Below are 20,701 nucleotides of genomic sequence, written 5' to 3' on the forward strand. Positions count from 1 at the left end.
CCGATTCATCAGATCCATGAATTGTGACATCCCCATTTTCACGATCAGAAAAGACTAATTTTGTGACAATCGTCAATCTTGAGTCAAGTCAAGTCATCAATTCAAGCCGGTCAACTCGATTAAACCTTGTGTATTAGGGTTTGTGTTATGTTCATACTGTATAACTTGCTATATTAATGGGAAAACATCACTTGAGAAAAGTCTTGTGTTAAAAATTTCCTAAGCCCTAGTGCTAATCAATGAAGTAAACTGATAAAAACCATGTTGCATACTCATTGGGAGTGTGTGGGATCCTTAACCATGACTTAACGGGGCTCAAGAAACTTGCTTAGCGGAGCCAAACACTCACAAATGCCACACTTGAAATCTCTCTCAAATATCTCTTTGTATGAGAAATCTCTCCAAGAATGTCAAATCTCTCCCAAATCTCTCCAAGTATGTGAAATCTCTCTCAAATATCTCTCTGTATGAGAAATCTCTCCAAGAATGTCAAATCTCTCCCAAATCTCTCCAAGTATGTGAAATCTCTCTCAAATATCTCTTTGTATGAGAAATCTCTCCAAGAATGTCAAATCTCTCCCAAATCTCTCCAAGTATGTGAAATCTCTCTCAAATATCTCTTTGTATGAGAAATCTCTCCAAGAATGTCAAATCTCTCCCAAATCTCTCCAAGTATGTGAAATCTCTCTCAAATATCTCTCTGTATGAGAAATCTCTCCAAGAATGTCAAATCTCTCCCAAATCTCTCCAAGTATGTAAAATCTCTCCCAAATCTCTCTCCAAAGTTTCCCGTAACTTTTTAGAATCATTCGGGTCATTCCGACGCTTAACCGTGTCAAAAACGGCTTAAAACGGGGTAAAAAACGAGAAAAATAGACATTAGGAACCGAAACCTCTCGAGAAGAGAGAAGCTTCTTAGGACCCGAAGGTCCTCTTAGGGACTGAGAGCAAGGAGGAGCCGAACCCTCCTGAGCCGAACCGAACCTCGCCCTAGAAGAACCGAAACCGAACCCTGCTTAAGAGGAACCGAACCGAACCTCGCCCTGGAAGAACCGAAACCGAACCCTGCTTAAGAGGAACCGAACCGAACCTTGCCCTGGAAGAACCGAAACCGAACCCTGCTTAAGAGGAACCGAACTGAACCTCGCCCTGGAAGAACCGAAACCGAACCCTGCTTAAGAGGAACCGAACCGAACCTCGCCCTGGAAGAACCGAAACCGAACCCTGCTTAAGAGGAACCGAACCGAACCTCGCCCTGGAAGAACCGAAACCGAACCCTGCTTAAGAGGAACCGAACTGAACCTCGCCCTGGAAGAACCGAAACCGAACCCTGCTTAAGAGGAACCGAACCCGAACCCCTCTTAAGAGGAACCGAACCTCGCCCTGGAAGAACCGAACCCGAAGGTACTGTTCACCACTGTTCATTCGGCACCTTTCGGTCGGACGCGTCGCCTCTTATCTCCGGACTGAACCCCCTCTCGCCTTCGCCTCTCGCTTCCTCGCCCCTTTCGCTTCCCTCTGTTCGTTTCGTTTCCGGCTACAGCCCCCAGCAAGGACCGAACCTCGGCCTAGGGACCGAGAGGTCTCGCTGGGAATGCCTTTCTTCCCGGTTTTCGCGTAGTTTTGCATTTAAGGCCCGTTTTTAATTATTTTAACGCGGGATTGTCACCCAAAATCATATTTTAACATAATAAACTCTAAATATTCATAATTTAAACATATTTATGAAAATCATTATCTAAATAATAAAGATCTAATGGGGAATTTATTTAAGGTGGAGTGTTGACTTTGCCTTAACTTATGACACAAGCAACCACCCCACACCCACTCTATGACCAGCCATACCTCCCCACCTTACCTATGTCACTTCAATGTCCCCTTACACTCAAATTTCACTCACTCCCACGTTTTTTGAGCTGGAACAAACAACCACACTCCTCATTTTCTCTCATTTCTCTCATTCCACTAAGTAACAAACACCACTTTTCTCTCAAACTTTTTCTACACAAATTTTCGAGATTCAAGGCTGATTTCAAGTGTTCTTCCACTCTTAGTAAGTAAAAATTCATCCTCCCTATTATTATTTCACTTCCTTCTACTCAAATCTTTGATTGCTTACACAAACTCCATAACTATAATGTTAGATTCTCGAAAACCTTCAAGGCATCTCCAACTGTTCTTGAATTAAACACTTCCATTCTTCAACAATCATCTACTGAAATCACTTAAGGTGAGTTCATACCCCTACATTTTCATGTTTTCTCAAGTTTTCAGGGGGGGGGGATACAAGTTAAAACATCAAGAACATAACTAAATATTTCTAACAGCCTTCATCAGAAAAGTTCAACTCCATTCACAGACTGTTTTGGGCATCTTAAACATTTTTGTTTTCAAAACTGTACAAGGTGCAAATATTTCAAGTTTGTAGCTTTAAAATGACTACTTGCACATCTCCATACGATTTTTCTACAATTTATGGTGATTTTTACAAAACTGCCTATCATTTCAAACAACAATCCGGACCAGTCTGTGATTATGGACTTTTTCACCCAAGTTGGAGGTCATTAAAAATCGTGATAAAAATTATGAGTAAACTAGACACATTTTGTGAACTCTCAGAATTTACGGATCTAGTTTTCGACTTCGTATGATTTTTCTATGATTTTTCCAAAACAGGGCAGAATGGCTAAAGTTAGCCAACAGCATGTAAATATCATAACACTTTGTATTATGTTGAGCAAAGTGTATAATCATAAGTTCTAATATTTGAATTATGTTGAGCAAAGTGTATAATCATAAGTTCTAATATTTGAATGTGTTTCCTTGTTAGTTTATCATTATGAACTGAAACTAAGTCATTCATATTAAATATTATTCATTCATTTTAGAACACGTATTATGTAATTATAAAAAGTATAGTTTGATAAATTCACAACACTAATACATTTCCATAAACGAATTCATACATATTACATACATTTTAGATAAATTATAATAGGTATAGTTTATGATACATCACTCAACACACTCGTACAAAAAGGGTACATTCATACAAGAAAGATTTATATCCACACACATTCCACGTAAACTTGTTAACCTATGTTGTGAGACTCTCTCTCTCCCCGTACGTCCGAGTGCGGGATATAATTCCTGGTAGTTATAATCAGAATCTCCTTGAGGGAGAACGTGATACTTGTATATAGATCTATATTGGGTTTGACACCCCACACCTTGCTGCTAGCTACAGTGGGACCTGCAGGTCTACGGATGACAAATGTCATTTCATTTTCGCGACGCCTGAGAAACGTTGTGGCAGGTTTACATAGTCACAGTATGATTATAGCGACTCACCTAGGGAGTTAACAATTCATAAAGTTTACGGAATTTCATAAAACCGAAGTAGGTTTTAGGTTGATTAAAAATTTACTTTCCATATCATTTTAAACTCACGACATTTCTACTAAGTAATGATGATTTCTTATACATTTTGGTCTTTGGTTATAAGGCTACATTTTATGGATTTCAAGGAAAATATCGGATATTTCTGAAACAAACGCGACATTTACATGTGAAAGACTTCTACTAAGTTTATTAATATAAGCTTATGAACTCACCAACCTTTGTGTTGACACTTTTCAAACAACTTGTATTCTCAGGAAAACACTAAACAGGTAATCAAGTGCTTTTGAGGATGGGACGTTAAGGCGTCAAACTTTTCATATTTTGTCAACACATTGTAATTGATTTTGAAACATGTAATTCATACAAGTGATGTAACTTTTTCAATTATATATATGTTGGTTGTGTTTGCTTAAATTACTATTGAAATTGTGGTTATGATACTATACATGAAGTCCTACACCCCTGGACGTTTCCGCCATCCTTGGTTTGGGGGTGTGACAAATTTTGTTTATGTTTTATAAAAATCAGAGTACCTCTTTTACTAAAAATGTTGCAGAATTTGATCTCAGTAAAACATGATAAATACGTTATCAAAGCATTTCCGAAGAAAAGTATTTTTATTTATTTTAAAACATTTGGGATCTCATCGTCAATACATAAACATAAGCATAAACAGAACTTACATTCCGTATCACTAGTGATTTATATCTCCTTAATCTCTTAGTGTAATGTGACTTCATATCAACACCTATGATCTAAATAAACTAAGTGGGTCAGGTTAGGAAACCTGGTAACTACATTGGGTTTTTAACCCACAATAAATAAGTTTATTAACTTTATCAAACCAAACAAACCCGATTACCCGTTCTCGTTATCCGCACTTTACGTCCCCAGAACATCTAGCACAAGGGACCTAGTCTAAGGACTTCCATCGGGGTGACAACACATGCTTCGGAGGTTCCTCAACAATTCATGTCAAATAAGGCAACCATGTGGGGGATGGAGTACTGCTGGTGAGCACACAGTTCAAATAAACACCTACAAGTTTCGAGCCTACTAGCGTTCCATTGGACTGTCTAGAATAATCTATGATAGTCATCTATACTCCGCTAGATGAATGGATCATCGATAACATCTATATCGAGGCCTCTCATTATTTTATTTGGTCACACATCAACTATTGCATTTACTCATGTTTTACCCAACACATTTTGTAGATATACAATACATATACAGTTTAAATAATTTAAAACATGTATAAAAATATTTCACCCAACATAGGCAGCAAGTATTCAGATAATATGCACACATAGCACATAATTTATATTAAATACATCATATCTATGTGTAAGATGAAAGGAGCTATGCACTCACTTGAAACGGTGGTGATTCCGAACTCAGACAACACTTCGCTTCTTAAAAATAATTTCATTCGACGAAACCTAGTATTATTACTATTAGAGTTTAGTCTATTATTCGCCAAAACTAATTAATAGTCTAGGTATTATTACTATTTTATAAGCGTTAAACAATACTTATATAACCCATAAAAATAGCCCAAGTACTTATTATAAGTTCCTAATAACGTTACTATAATTAAATAAAAGCTACATTAAAAATAGTTTAGGCGTAGCTCACTTACAGTGGGTTTTATAGAAAATCGAGATTTCCTTAGAGCAGCATTCCCGATCCGAAAATCTCTTCTTCTTGTAGCCGCCGAGCATTCCGGGGCTTTTGCCTTGTGCTAGCGAGGTTCCTAAGGGGTTTCGGGGGGTTTCGGGGCTAGAGAGAGGTTCTAGAGAGAGAGAGAGAGTAAAGAGAGAAGGAAGAATGGGAAAGATGTGAAGAAAATCAGGGTGGGAGTATTTATAGGGTGAAATATGACTGAACTCGGTACCACATGTCACCATCTGGTGACAAGACTTGGAGAGTAAGCAATGGCCAAGATTGTGCCACGTCACCCATTTTCGCACAACACACTTCTGACTTCTACAATCCGTAACTTTCACATACGAGCTTCGTTTTTTACATTCTTTATATCCACGCATAGGTAAAAATAACATCTACAACTTTCATTTTTACTTCGTCGGCTAATTTTCAACCGATCTTAAATTTAATAATACGAGGAGTTATATTGTTAAATGTCCGCGTAAAATTCATAACTTCAACATAAGGACTCCATTTTCGTCTGTCTTTTTACTGTTGAGTTCCTATTAAGGAGATCTTCAATTGTCATTTAGGCTGCGTAGGCCAAAACCCAATTGATCTAAGATTCGACTTTCTAGTTGTGCACTGCTAATCCAAATCTTAGAAAATTCATAACTTCCTCATACGAAGTCAGATTTAGGCGTTCTTTTTTTGTATGTTCTCGGTTTAACGTATACAACAAAGTTTTTTTTATATCACTAAGTCTAAATATTCCTCTATCATAAATTCACTATATACATCTCCCGGTGTCGTGTGGGTTTTTCCGTAAAACTTCGACAAGCCATAACTTCTTCGTTATAACTCGGATTTCGACGTTCTTTATATGTACAGAACCCTTGAGACGTATTCTACAACTTGGTCAAGATTATTTATTCTAAATAATCTTTTTTCGAAAAGTTGGTTTCGACCCCTATTATCTCTAAATTGACTAGCCCGGATCTACGAGCATTACAATTATCTTCCCCTTAGGATGATTAAGTCCCATAATCATCAGCGAAATAGGGATCACATGATGACTCTATATGTTATCTCTCATCCTAAGTAATAACTGTAACTTTGATGTTTCTTCGAATGAGTATCGAACTCTAAGACTTCCTGATTGCATGAGGTTCTCGATCCTGCACTTGTTCCCTATCTCATGTTAGACTCCAAATTATGACCTTCAAGTCACAATCTCGATCCTTACTGGAGACTGCTTCTTTTTCTTAACAAACTTAAGATAAGTTATTTTACTACTACAATGAACCGATGTGTCATATTCAAGTCACAATCATCGTATGTTCCCACGCTTAGACTCAGGTCTCTTAGAGTCTTCCAGAACAAACTATACATTTATACATGTTCTAATCACATATTAAAAGATAACATTTTTAGCTACAAGCAACTATCACGATACCTCTACCAATCGCTTTGATTATCTTTTATTTCAATCTCCCAGCTTAAGTCAGTACATCAAACTTGGTTCTCTGAACCACGTAACATACTTATTGTAGTCAGACTCAATTTGATATCACCACTAGGGTCGGAATAACAATCATCCTCTTAGTCATTACTGAAACGATGGTAATGACATATTTGAATAAAACAATATCGATTACTAGCTTCTTGGTAACCTTGTGACTTTCCCCGATCCAAGCGTGAATCTTGTGCTTCCGTTAGTATAGGCCTCTACTACCTGTCACACCTACTCATACTCGTCCCAAGTATTGTCTCGTAGGTCACCCAAGTCACCATACAAGAAAATCACATAACAACTTGACACATTATATAACAAAACGTAGGTTTTATATTATTCCTTGAAACGATTACATAGGTGTTCAAGTTCAACCAATACTATGCCTCTAATAGGCTACACCACTTGGTACTATTTACATGACTACTTCATAGGTCCTCATTCCTGATCCCTTTCATTTCCATCTTCTTCGTCAAGGATCATATGTAACGCTCTTTCCTTCGGTTTCGGTGGAATGTTTGGTCTTGCTGCCTCTTTCTTCTTTGGGCAATCCTTAGCAACGTGCCCTTCTTCACGGGATTCATAACACACCCTTTTGCTGGTGGTGCACTCGTTGGCGTAATGTCCGGTCTTCCCACACTTGTAGCAAGTCACTTCCTCGCTACATTTCCTAAAGTGATTCTTCTTGCACTTCTTGCAGCATTTCACTTTGTTTCTCCTCCGCTAAACTCCTTTGAACTAGTCTTGATCTTCTTATTAGGCCTCATAGACCCCTCAAACTTTCTCATTTTTGCAACCTCAGTCTTGTTGGCAGCTCTTCCGTTAATCATATCCTCCACAGACTTGGCAGCCTAGATAGCTGCCTCCAAAGTAGGCGCGTGACACACTGGCACCGCGTACTCCCATGGAAGTCCCTTTATGTACTTGTCGATTTTCTCCAGCTCATCCGGAACCAGACGCAAAGCGAACTCATATTCTCTGTGAAGTTGTTGGCCTATTTATCAATTGACATGCTTCCTTTCTTCAAGGTCAGAAACTGGTTCTCTAGCTCGAGCAGGTTTTGGGCTGAGCAATACTTGCGTTTGAACTGCACCAAAAACTCTGCCCATGTCAGTTGCAAGGGCTCATTGGGGCTCATAGTCTTCCCCAGGGTATTCCACTAGTACACAACACCTCCTCAGAATTGACGTACTGCAAAGGTGGTCTGTAACTTGCCTCTGCAACCACACGTCATGAAATCTAACTCCATCTCCGAGATCCAATCCATGACTCCGATCGGATCTTCCTTTCCAGTGAAATTCGATGGCTTGCAAGTCAGAAAATCCTTATACTTGCATCCGTTCCTCTCGACTCCGTCATAGTGGTTGTTTTGTCGAACTATTGGTGGGTTAGCTTGACCAACGGTCCCACTGTAGTTCCTTCCTTCTGACTTCCCATAGTTCAATTCGGTCTGTTCAACTGGCATTGTAGGTTCCTCCCTATTTTCATGCAACATCTGCCTCATCACTTCCTGTTGTTCATCCAACATAACCTGTATCATCGCTTATACTCCGACCATTGTAATTGGCTCAGGAGTATCTGCTACAACATGTATTTGTTCAATCACTGGTGGTTGATTCTTATTCCCATTCGCATTCCCAACTCCACTACGGGATCTTTCCATTTCGATCTATATACCAAATCAGACGTTCGGTGTGCATGACGAGAATTAAGATAGGAAAAAAATTTATTTACTATCGACATTTAATTCTCACTATTTCTTCGAAAAGTTATATGCCAATTCTAATACCATAATTAAACATTTAGAAATCTGAACACATAAAGTTTGCAGATCCGTTCGGCAACAGACCATAGATCCGATCATACAATGCATATCATAAATCATTTAGCACATAAAAGCATGTTAGGCATTTTCCCTAAATTAGCTAGTGCTTGTGTCTATTTAGATGCTTTACCTAAATTTTATTAGACACACTCCTCGCAATCATTTCTTAGCATTCTAAGTTTAAGTCTAAAAATAAATTCTTATTCCTAGTTCGCTTAAACTAATGCTCTGTTACCAACTGTGACATCCCCATTTTCACGGACAGAAACGACCGATTTTGTTTATGCTTTATAAAAATCAAAATACCTCTTTTATTAAAAACGTTGTGGAATTTGTTCCCAGTAAAACATGATAAATACGTTATCAAATCATTTATGAAGAAAAGTATTTTTATTCATTTTAAAACTTTTGGGATGTCATCATCAATACAGAAGCATAAGCATAAACAAAACTTACATTAATTATCACTAGTGATTTATATCTCCTTAATCTCTTAGTGTAATGTGACTTCATACCAACACCTATTATATAAATAAACTGAATGGGTTAGGTTGGGAAACCTGGTAAGCACATAGGGTTTTCAACCCACAATAAATAAGTTTATTAACTTTATCAAACTAAACAAACCCGATTACCTGTTCCCGTTATCCGCACTTTACGTCACTAAAACATCTAACACAAGGGACTTAGTCTAAGGACTTCCATCGGGGTGACAACACATGCTTCAGGGGTTCCTCAGCAATTCATGTCAAATAAGGCAACCATGTGGGGGATGGAGTACTGCTGGTGAGCAGACCGTTCAAATAAACACCTACAGGTTGCGAGCTTGCTAGCGTTCCACTGGACTGTCTAGAATAATCTGTGGTCATCATCTATACCCTGCTAGATGACTGGATCATCAATAACATCTATATCGAGGGCTCTCATTACTTTATTTGGTCACACGTAAACTATTGCATCTACCCATGTTTTACCCAACACATTTTGTAGATATAGAATACATATATATAGTTTAAATCATTTAAAACGTGTATAAAAATATTTCACCCAACATAGACAGCAAGTATTCAGACAATATGCACACATAGCACGTAATTTGTATTAATTACTTCATATCTATGTGTAAGATGAAAGTGTTGGAATAGTGTCTAAGGCTGCAACTATATTAGGCAAGTATTTGATCCGGTTGTGCATGATCCTTTTGGGTTGCCTTCACCATAGCAACTTGATAGATGATTTGTTAAGAGAGAGTAAATATTATAAGGAATAATATATGGTTATTTGATTAATATAAGTCATAAATTAATTGGAATTAATTTGGTGACTTAAAGAGATTAATTAAATAAAGGGGTATAAATTGTCAATTGTTTGATAGTTAAACTTTAGACTATAAATCCATTGGGATATGCTTTGGAAGAATTCTATGAGATATAGGATAGCTAAAATCATCCAAAGGCTTATCTATGGAATGGATTTGGATAGCCTTAAGAGAAGATTATCCAATTAGGGTTTAGGTTGTAACCCTTAAGGAGTCTACAAGTATAAATAGACCCTAGGGGTGAGGGAATTGAACAGACCATCAAAAGTAGAGATACTCTGGCCGAATTCCTCCCCTCTCCTCTCTCCTAAATCATCTTGCTTGCTATTGGTGTTTGTAAACCATTAGAGGAGTGACATTTGTGACTCTAGAAGCTCCAAGACAACAAGATCAACAAGGAACTCAAAGGTAAGATTCTAGATCTGTTTCAATGTTGTTATTTAACTTAATTAGCCATTAGAAGTCTTGGATTCAAAGCATGTTTAATTAGAAAGCCTAGATCCGAGCATTAGGGTTTTGCATGCGCACATAGGAAAGTTCTTATGGCTAAAACCCATCAGAAAGGGGATATGCACTCACTTGAAAAGGTGGTGATTCTGAACTCAGACAGCGCTTCGCTTCTTAAAAGTAATTTCCTTCGACTAAACCTACTATTGTTACCATTAGAGTTTAGTCTATTATTCACCAAGAATAATTAATAGTCTAGCTATTATTACTATTATATAAGCATTAAACAATACTTATATAACCCATAATAATATCCCAAGTACTTATTATAAGTTCCTAATAACGTTACTATAATTAAATAAAAGCTATATTAAAAATAGCTTAGGCGTAGCTCACTTACAACGTGTTTTATAGAAAACCAGACTTTGCTTGGAGCAATATTCCCAAGCTAGAAGGCTCTTCTTCTCAGTGCCATCGAGCACTCCAGGGCTTCCGCCTCGTGCTAGGGAGGTTCCCTAGGCTTTTCGGGGGGTTTCGGGTCTAGAGAGAGGTTCTAGAGAGAGAGAGAGAGTAAAGAGAAGAAAGAATGGGAAAGGTGTGAAGTAAATCAGGATGGGAGAGGTTCTATTTATAGGGTGAAATATGGCTGAACTTGGTGCCACATGTCACCATCTGGTGACAAGACTTGGGGAGAAAGCAATGGCCAAGATCGTGCCATGTCACCCATTTTCGCACAACACACTTCCGACTTCTAAAATCCGCAAATTTCACATGTGAGCTCTGTTTTTGACTTTCTATATGTCCACGTGTAGGTAAAAATAATATCTACAACTTTCATTTTGACTCCGTCGGCTAATTCTCGACTGATCTTAAATTTAACAGTACGAGGAAATTATAATGGTAAATGTCCGCGTAAAATTCATAACTTCTACATATGGACTCCGTTTTTGTCTGTATTTTTACCATTGAGTTCCTATTAAGGAGATATTCAATTCTCATTTAGGTCTCGTAGGCCAAAAACTGCTCGATCTAAAATTTGAGTTTCGGGTTGTGCACTATTAAGCCAAATCTTAGAAAATTCATAACTTCGTCATACGAAGTAAGATTTGGGAATTATTTTTTTGTTTTTTCACAGTTTAACATATACTACAAGTTTTTTTAGATCACTATGGCTAAATATTCCTCTATCGTAAATTCATTATTTATGTCTCCCAGTGTTGTGTCGGTTTTGCCGTAAAACTTTGACGAGCCATAACTTCTTCGTTATAACTCGGATTTCGGCGTTCTTCATATGTACAGATGCCTTGAAACATATTCTACAACTTGGTTAAGATTATTTATTCTAAATAATCTTTTGTCAAAAAGTTGTTTTCAACCCCTATTATCTCTAAATTGACTAGCGCGGATCTACAAGCCTTACATGAATATAGCGGGTGCGTTGGTTAGACCAAAGGGCATCACCATAAACTTGTAGAGACCATAACAAGCCTGAAACGTTGTCTTAGGATTATTACCCTCATAGAATCGTAATTGATGGTATCCCGATCTCAGGTCTATCTTTGAGAAGTAGCTGGATCTTTGGAGTTGATCGAAGAGGTCGTCAATTCGGTGTAGAGCGTAGCGATTTTTAATGGGGAACTTGTTTAATTCGCGATAATCGATGCACATCCGGATGGACTCATACTTCTTTTTCACAAATAAGATTGGTGCTCCCCAGGGTAAGAAGCTTGGCCTAATGAATCCCTTGTTAATCAGTTCATTCATATGGCTGGATACCTGCATTTCTGCCGGCACTAGACGATATGGGGATTTGGCTATGGGGGTGGCTCCAGGGATTAAGTCGATTGAAAACTTGACTTGGCGTTCTGGAGGAACTCCTAGAAGATCTTCGGGGAAGATATAAGGAAAGTTACAGACTTCGGGGATGCTCTCGAGGTCTTTAACTTCCTGTTTTTCGTTTACGACATGAGCTAAGAATGCATGACACTCCTTTCGTAGATATTTTTGAGCTTTGATGCACGATATGATATGTAGTTTTGTGTTGAGTTTATCACCATAGATGATGAGGGCTTCGGCATTTGGCAGATTGAGGCGAATGACTTTTTCGAAATAAAGAATATCCGTATGATGAAGACTTAGCTAATCCATGCTGATAATAACATAAGACGTTTTATGGAGACCGACTTAATATCGATTGGGAAGGAATAATCGTGTAAGGTGAGGGTACAGCCTATGAATACGTTGTTAGTGCTCTCTTTCTTTCCGTTAGCTATCTCGATGGTGAAAATTTCGGTTAGAGGTTGGGATCTATACTTTAGTAGGTGTTTAAATGCACGACTGATAAAATTCCTCTCCGTACCACTATAAAAAAGAATGCATGCATAAGAATTGTCTAGGAGGAACCTACCTGTAACTACTGTGGGATCAACGACTGCCTCCTCCTAGCCCATAGCTAGCACTCTGCCTGTGTTACTAGTTGTCGTTCCTTTAGGGAAATTTCTCTTGAAACGCCTGGTTTCACCACAACTATAGCAGGCTTGGCTTACTCCAGCTCCAGAAGCCTGATTGGTTGGTTGGACTTGTGCTTTGCAAAAATGGGCTATGTGCCCCTTTCTGCCACAGTTGTTGCATTGCATGTCACGGAAGGGCCTGTGATGATGGAAGTTACATTTGTCGCACCATGGGAGGGTTCCAGCATATCTATCGATAGGTGCTTGAGTAGTGGGAGTAGCAGTACGAATGGTAGCATCATGGACTGCCATAGTTTGCTGTTTCATTGAGGACTCCTGCCAAGGTTTTCCCTTGCATTTGTACTAAAACTTTTCCTTTCAACCGCTCTCCTTGGGTGGTTTGTGAGCGGCTGGCATGGGGTCTTGATGATACCTATGGTCTATCAATGTCTGCGCCAATCGTTTGGCACTATCAAACGTCAGCGGGTTGGTAGCCAGAACATTCCCTTGTGTTAGGGGAGTTAATCCCCATATGAATCTCTCTACCTTCTTGCTCTCCGAGGTAACCATCCTGGGGCATAGAAGAGAAAGATCACTGAACCCATCAGTGTAAACAGCAATATCGGAGCCCTTCATCATTAGGCTCCAGAGCTCCTGCTCCAGCTTCTGCACCTCGTCTCGTGGGCAATATTTGGCGAGCATTAATTCCTTCAGATCATCCAAACTCATGGAATTAGCCACCGAAAGAGGTAGGGATTTGACTTGGCTATTCCACCAAGTTAGTGCTCTGTCAGTGAAGTTGCATGCTGCAAACTACACCTTGCTGGATTCGGGGCATGCACAAATCTCGAAGATTAATTCAGTCTTCTCGAACCATCGGGTTAGGGCAATGACACTTCCAGTTCCATCAAAAGACCAATGTAACGCTTGTGTATCCGGGCTAATCAATTTAAAGATAATGGGGATCGAAAACGACTTTTCGAAAAAATATTATTTAGAATAAATAATCTTAACCAAGTTCTAGAATACGTCTCAAGGGTTCCTTACATATAAAGAACGCCGAAATCCGAGTTATAACGAAAAAGTTATGGTCCGTCGAAGTTTTCTGGCAAAACCGGCACGACATCGGGAGACGTAAATAGTGAATTTACGATGGAGGACTTTTTAGCCTTAGAAATCTAAACAAAATTTGTATTATATGTTAAAACGAGAAAATACAAAAAAAAGAACGCCCAAAACTGACTTCGTATGAGGAAGTTATGAATTTTCTAAAATTTGGCTGAGCAATGCACAGCCTGAAACTCGAATTTTAGATCGAGCGTTTATTGGCCTACGCAGATGAACGTTTGTGTAACAACGCAGATCGAGCCCCAGGTCTAAATGAAAGTTGTAGTACTCGTAAATACCAATGAATGGATATAGATAACATCGAAAACAGGGCTCGTATGCGAAAGATATGGACGAAACTTAGTCGTTACTCTTCGTGCGCGATAAATACGATATAGTTTTTGTAAATCTGATATAGACGGAGAATTAGTCGAGGGGGTCTAAATGAAAGTTGTACTCGTAAATACCAATGCGTGGATATAAAGAACGTACAAAACGGAGCTCATACGAGAAAGATACGGACGCAGCTTGGATACTACTTTACTCTAAAATTCCTATAAATAAGAGATGAACTCTTCATAATTTCTTCACACCATAAGCCTTCTTTTCTCTGTCTAACTTCTCTCTAACCTCCCTAAATCCCTCCCAAGTCTAGGGAACCTCCCTAGCATGAGAGGAAAGCCCCATAGCATCCGACGGCTCCGAGAAGAAATGCTTTCGGCTCGGAACGCTGCTCTAGCGAAGCCCGGTTTTTAATAAAAACTCGTTGTAAGTGAGCTACGCCTATACTATATTTAATATAGCTTTTATTTAATTATAGTAACATTATTAGGACCTTAAAATAATTATTTGGGCTATTATTATGAGTTATATTGAGTGTTATTTAACGTTTATATAATCGTAATAATAGTTAGACTATTAATTAGTCGCGGTTAACGTTAAAAACTAAACCCTAGTGGTATTGATACTAGGTTTTGTCGAGGAAAATTGTTTTGAGATAACGAAGCACTGTATGAGTTTGGAATCACCACCTAATCAAGTGAGTGCATGGTCTCTTTCATATTACACATAGATATGAAGTATTTTATATAAACTACGTGTTATGTGTGCATATTATCTATATACTTGCTATCTATGTTGGATGAACGATTTTATTCATGTTTTAAATGATTTAAAGTGTATACGTATTTTATATCTACAAATATGTCGGGTATAACACGGGTAGATGAATGATGAGAGATAAAAGATGATATGAGTGATCATTGGCAGCTATGGACATAGTGCCTATTGAATAAATGTTGGTAGCTATGGACTTAGTACCTGATAGATAAACGTTGGTAGCTATGAACTTAGTACCTAGACACTGGTAGCTATGGATTTAGTACCCGATGAATGAACTTTAGCAGCTATGGAATTAGTGCTTTACGAATGAGCATTGGCAGCTATGGATTTAGTGCCAGTCCTATAACCCTGGAAGCAAAGGACTTTAGAATGAACGAAGGCAGGATAGATGACTCTTAGGGTAGACTCTTGAGAGTAAGGAAGATAATGGGGATGGCTAATTGGGTTGATTGTTTGATTGTTTAAACATAATAATTATATTATTGTGGGCTGAAAACCCTATGTACTCACCAGGTTTCCCAACCTGACCCACTCAGCTTATTTATATCACAGGTGTTGATATGAAGTCACATTACACTGAGAGATTAAGGAGATATAAATCACTGGTGATAATGATTGTAAGTTTTGTTTATGCTTATGTTTCTGTATTGACGATGACATGCCAAATGTTTTAAAATGAATAAAAATACTTTTCTTCGGAAATGCTTTGATAACGTATTTATCATGTTTTACTGGGAACAAATTCCGTAACATTTTTATTAAAAGAGGTACTTTGATTTTTATAAAGCATAAACAAAAATCGGTCTTTTCTGGCCGTGAAAACGGGGGATTCACAGTTGGTATCAGAGCATTAGTTTAAGCAAACTAGGAATAAGGATTTATTTCTAGACTTAAACTTAGAATGCTAAGTGATGATCGTGAGGAGTGTGTCTAATATATTTTAGGAATTACACATAAATAGACACAAGCACTAGCTTAATTAGGGAAGATGCCTAAAATGCTTTTATGTGCTAAATGATTTGTGATGCTTTATGCTATCATTTGATCGGATCTATGGTCTGTTGCTGACCAAATCTGGAAATTTTATGTGCTCAGGTTTCTAAATGTTTAATTACAATATTAGAACTGGCATGTAACTTTTAGGAGTAATACATGTCTAAATCTTCCTCTATCTATATTCTCGTCTTGATACACCGAACGCCTTCTTTGGTGTATAGAATGTCATGATAAGGACTCGTAGCAGATTGAGCAAATGGAGGAAATGAGAAGGCTTACGATAGAGAATGATACCTATTGGAAGATATTTTAAGAGTGATATCTTGCCTTTAGAATGCGTATAATAAATAATATGTCTAGTACAGGAGAAGTTCACTTTCGATTAGAAGAATGAAATATTTTTGATAGAATACATGAAGTTATCCCATCATCTGATACTTTGCACCACCAACCGGGTTGAAACAGAATTGATGACTGAAGATACACATGGAAGAAGTCCTAGTAGAGTCTAGAGAAAATTATATGATTGTTTGGACACATTTGTATGTGTTAAAATTGTTTTTGTGATAATAACTTGGAGAACTGCGAGACAATACTTGGGATGGGTATGAGTAGGTGTGAAAGGTAGTAGAGGCCTATACTACCGGAAGCACTGGATTCACGCTTGGATCAGGTAAAGTTACAAGGTTACCAAGAAGCTAGTAATTGATACCGTTTTATTCAAATATGTCGTTACCATCGTTTCGTTAATGACTAAGTGGATGATATTTACTCCGAACCTAGTGGTCATATCGAATTGAGTCCGACTATGATAAGTATGTTACGTGGTTCAGAGAACCAAGTTTGATGTAGAATCTGACTTAAGCCGGAAGATTGAAATAAAATATAATCCAAGTGATCGGTAGAGGTATCACGATAGTTGCTTGTAGCTAGAAATGCTACCTTTTAAGATGTGATTAGAACAGGAAGAAATGTATAGTCTGTTCTGGAAGACTCTAAGAGACTTGAGTCTAGGCGTAGGAACATACGATAATAAGTCATTAGAATATGACACATCAGTCCATTATAGTAATAAAATAACTTATCTTAAGTTTTTTAAGAAGAAGAACCAATCTCCAGTAAGGATCGATATTGTGACTTGAAGGTCATCATTTGGAGTCTAACGTGAGATAGGTAGCAAGTGCAAGATCGAGTACCGCCTGCAATTAGGAAGTCATAGAGTTAGATACTCGTTCGAAGAAACATCAAAGTTATTGTTACGATGAGATGACATATGGAGTCATCATGTGACCCCAGTTTCGTTGATGATTCCGGGACGTAATCATCCTAAGGGGGAGATAAGTGTAACGTCCGTAGATCCGGGCTAGTTAATTTAAATATAATAGGGGTCGAAAATGACTTTTCAACAAAATATTATTTAGAATAAATAATCTTAACCAAGTTCTAGAATACGTCTCAAGGGTTCCTTACATATAAAGAACGCCGAAATCTGAGTTATAACGAAGAAGTTATGGCCTGTCGAAGTTTTATGGCAAAACCGACATGACACCGGGAGATGTAAATAGTGAATTTATGATGGAGGAATTTTAGCCTTAGAAATCTATAAAAAATTTGTATTATACGTTAAACCGATAACATACAAAAAAAAGAACGCAAAAATCTGACTTCGTATGAGGAAGTTATGAATTTTCTAAGATTTGGCTTAGCAGTGCACAGCCCGAAACTCGAATTTTAGATCGAGCGGTTTTTGGCCTATGCAACCTAAATGAGAATTGAAGATCAACTTAATAGGAACTTAACGGTAAAAAGATAGATGAAAACGGAGTCCGTATGTAAAAGTTATAAATTTTACGCGGACATTTAACAGTGTAATCACCTCCTACTGTTAAATTTAAGATCGGTCGAGAATTAGCCGACGCAGTAAAAAGGAAAGTAGTAGATTTTATTTTTAACTACGTGTGGATATAAATAACGTCAAAATCGGAGCTCGTATGCGAAAGTTATGGACGAAGCTTAGTCTCTACTTTTCGAGTGCAGCGAATTCGATATAGTTTTGTAAATCCAAGATAGAATGAGAATTAGCCAACGAGGTCTATATGAAAGTTGTAGTACTCGTAAATACCAACGCACAAATATAAATAACATTGGAAACGGAGCTCGTATGCGAAAGATATGGACGAAGCTTAGTCGTTACTCTTTGTGCGCGATAAATACGATAGAATTTTTGTAAATCTGAGATAGAAGGAGAATTAGCCGATGGGGTCTAAATGAAAGTTGTAGTGCTCGTAAATACCAATGTGTGGATATAAAGAACGTACAACACAGAGCTCATATGAGAAAGATACAGACGCAGCTTGGATACTACTTTACTATAAAATTCCTATAAATAAGAGATGAACTCTTCATAATTTCTTCACACTATAAGCCTTTTTTTCTCTCTCAAACTACTCTTTAACCTCCCTAAACCCCTCCCAAGTCTAGGGAACCTCCCTAGCATGAGAGGAAAGCCCCAGAGCATCCGACGGCTCCGAGAAGAAAAGCTTTCGGCTCGGAAATGCTGCTCTAGCGAAGCCCGGTTTTTAATAAAAACTCGCTGTAAGTGAGCTACGCCTATACTATATTTAATATAGCTTTTATTTAATTATAGTAACATTATTAGGACCTTAAAATAATTATTTCGGCTATTATTATGAGTTATATTGAGTGTTATTTAACGTGTATAATATCGTAATAATAGTTAGACTATTAATTAGCCGCGGTTAACGTTAAAAACTAAACCCTAGTGGTATTGATACTAGGTTTTGTCGAGGAAAATTGTTTTGAGATAACGAAGCGCTGTCTGAGTTCGGAATCACCACCTAATCAAGTGAGTGCATGATCTCTTTCATATTACACATAGATATGAAGTATTTTATATAAACTACGTGTTATGTGTGCATATTATCTGTATACTTGCTATCTATATTGGATGAACGATTTTATTCATGTTTTAAATGATTTAAAGTGTATACGTATTTTATATCTACAAATATGTCGGGTATAACACGGGTAGATGAATGATGAGAGATAAAAGATGATTTGAGTGATCACTGGCAGCTATGGTGTAACAACCCGTTATTTCAAGTCAGTAAAAATCGAGTCCTGTAACCTCTTTGAGAAAGGAAATAGAATATCATCAAAAAATGAAGTATTCAAAAACTCTATTTGGAGTACACTATGTGGTAGTTATCGTCTTAAGGTTTCCAAACATATAAATAACACAAAAATCCGAGTTATAACGAAGAAGTTATGCTCATTCTAAGTTTTCCGACAAAAACCAGCAATACGAAGTTGCGTAAAAACGCAAAGTTTCAATAAAACACTTTCCGACCTTAGGTGTCTAAATGAAAGTCGTAGATATCGTTAAACTACAAACATGCATAAAAAGAACGCTCAAATCGGACATCGTATGAATAAGTTATGAATTTTTAAAGAAATTCCTTAATCACGTCATTTTAATAAATAAATAATAAAAATAATTCCGGAATTTGCCAACGGAATCTAAATGAAAGTGGTAGATCGTAGTCTCACCTTCGCGGGGATATAAAGAACGTCAAAAACGGAGTTCGTATGAAGGAGATATGAATTTTCGAAGTTTGATAATTAATTTATATATATTTTTTTATTAAAACTTCGGTATTATCCGAAGGGGAGTCAGCGTCCTCATCCGAGGTACGCGCTGCGTACCCCTGTACGCCCCGCGTACCCGAGGAACTTGGCCTCAAGCCGTCCACGTCGCCCTATGCGAGGCCCCCGACCCGCCGTCCCATCCGACCCGACTGCCTGAGCCGTCCCATCCGAGGCCGAGGCAGTCAAGGCTTCGGTCACGCATGACGTATGCATACGCGCTGTGTACGAGCGTACGCCCCGCATACGAGGCCTCTCAGGCCCCCCTATAAATAGCATGCGAGGGTTCCCGGGAAAATGGCCCATTCTCTCTCCTTTTTCTTGCGTTTTACCTCGTTTTCCGTGCTCGCACTACCCCGAAGCCCTGGTCATTTTGTGCAAGTCCCGAAGGTCGATTTTTCTCCTGAGGAATCCCGAGATTTCCGGAAAAATCCATTTCCCGAGACGAAACTCTGCCCAGTTTTCCATCTTGCTATCTTCAAGCTTTCAAGTGAGTTCATACCCCTTTCGAACACACTTTAAATACATTTTCAAATGCATTTATACTTTTTTAGGGGGAGAATACAAGTAAACATACGGTTATTATCGTGTATTTTATAAAGTTTCACTTAGCTTGTTTTACCGAATAAATCACTTGGAACTCATTACTATTATGGAAAACTCTTGTCATACTTTGTATGCATTAGACTTATACAAAGTATATAACGATTTCAAAGTACCTTTCATTGCTAAGTCATTTTATACATTCTAAAAACTTATGATTTTGATTTGTCAAACATTGTGAAAAAGGATAAACTTTGCATAGAAAACTATCACTTTAATACGGGCTTAATTGAGAATCCATGAGACATATATATCTTCAAACGTTACTTTTCTTTATTAGAATGTAATGCTGCAAGTCCTGTCTATAACCAGAGTCTCCCATTCGGAGAACGTGTCAAATGTGTATAGATCTATACGGGAAGTCATGATCCCGCGCCCTGACTATTAGCTACAGTCTGTCTTTTGGGGTGATAGTTGTCATAACGCCGCGACGCCTGAAGAACGTCGTTACGGGCATATTATGTTTAGTATGGTTATAAAACTCATCGGATATACAATTATTATGGTATTATGCTTTTATGAACGAGTAGCTATTAAAACTATTCTTCATCTAACAAATGCGATCTTCGTATAGTTTTATTATATAAAACTATGACACAACTTTT

This window comes from Lactuca saligna, chromosome 5 (assembly GCF_052625555.1).
Source record: "Lactuca saligna cultivar CGN05327 chromosome 5, ASM5262555v1, whole genome shotgun sequence".
NCBI classification, from domain to species: Eukaryota; Viridiplantae; Streptophyta; class Magnoliopsida; order Asterales; family Asteraceae; genus Lactuca; species Lactuca saligna.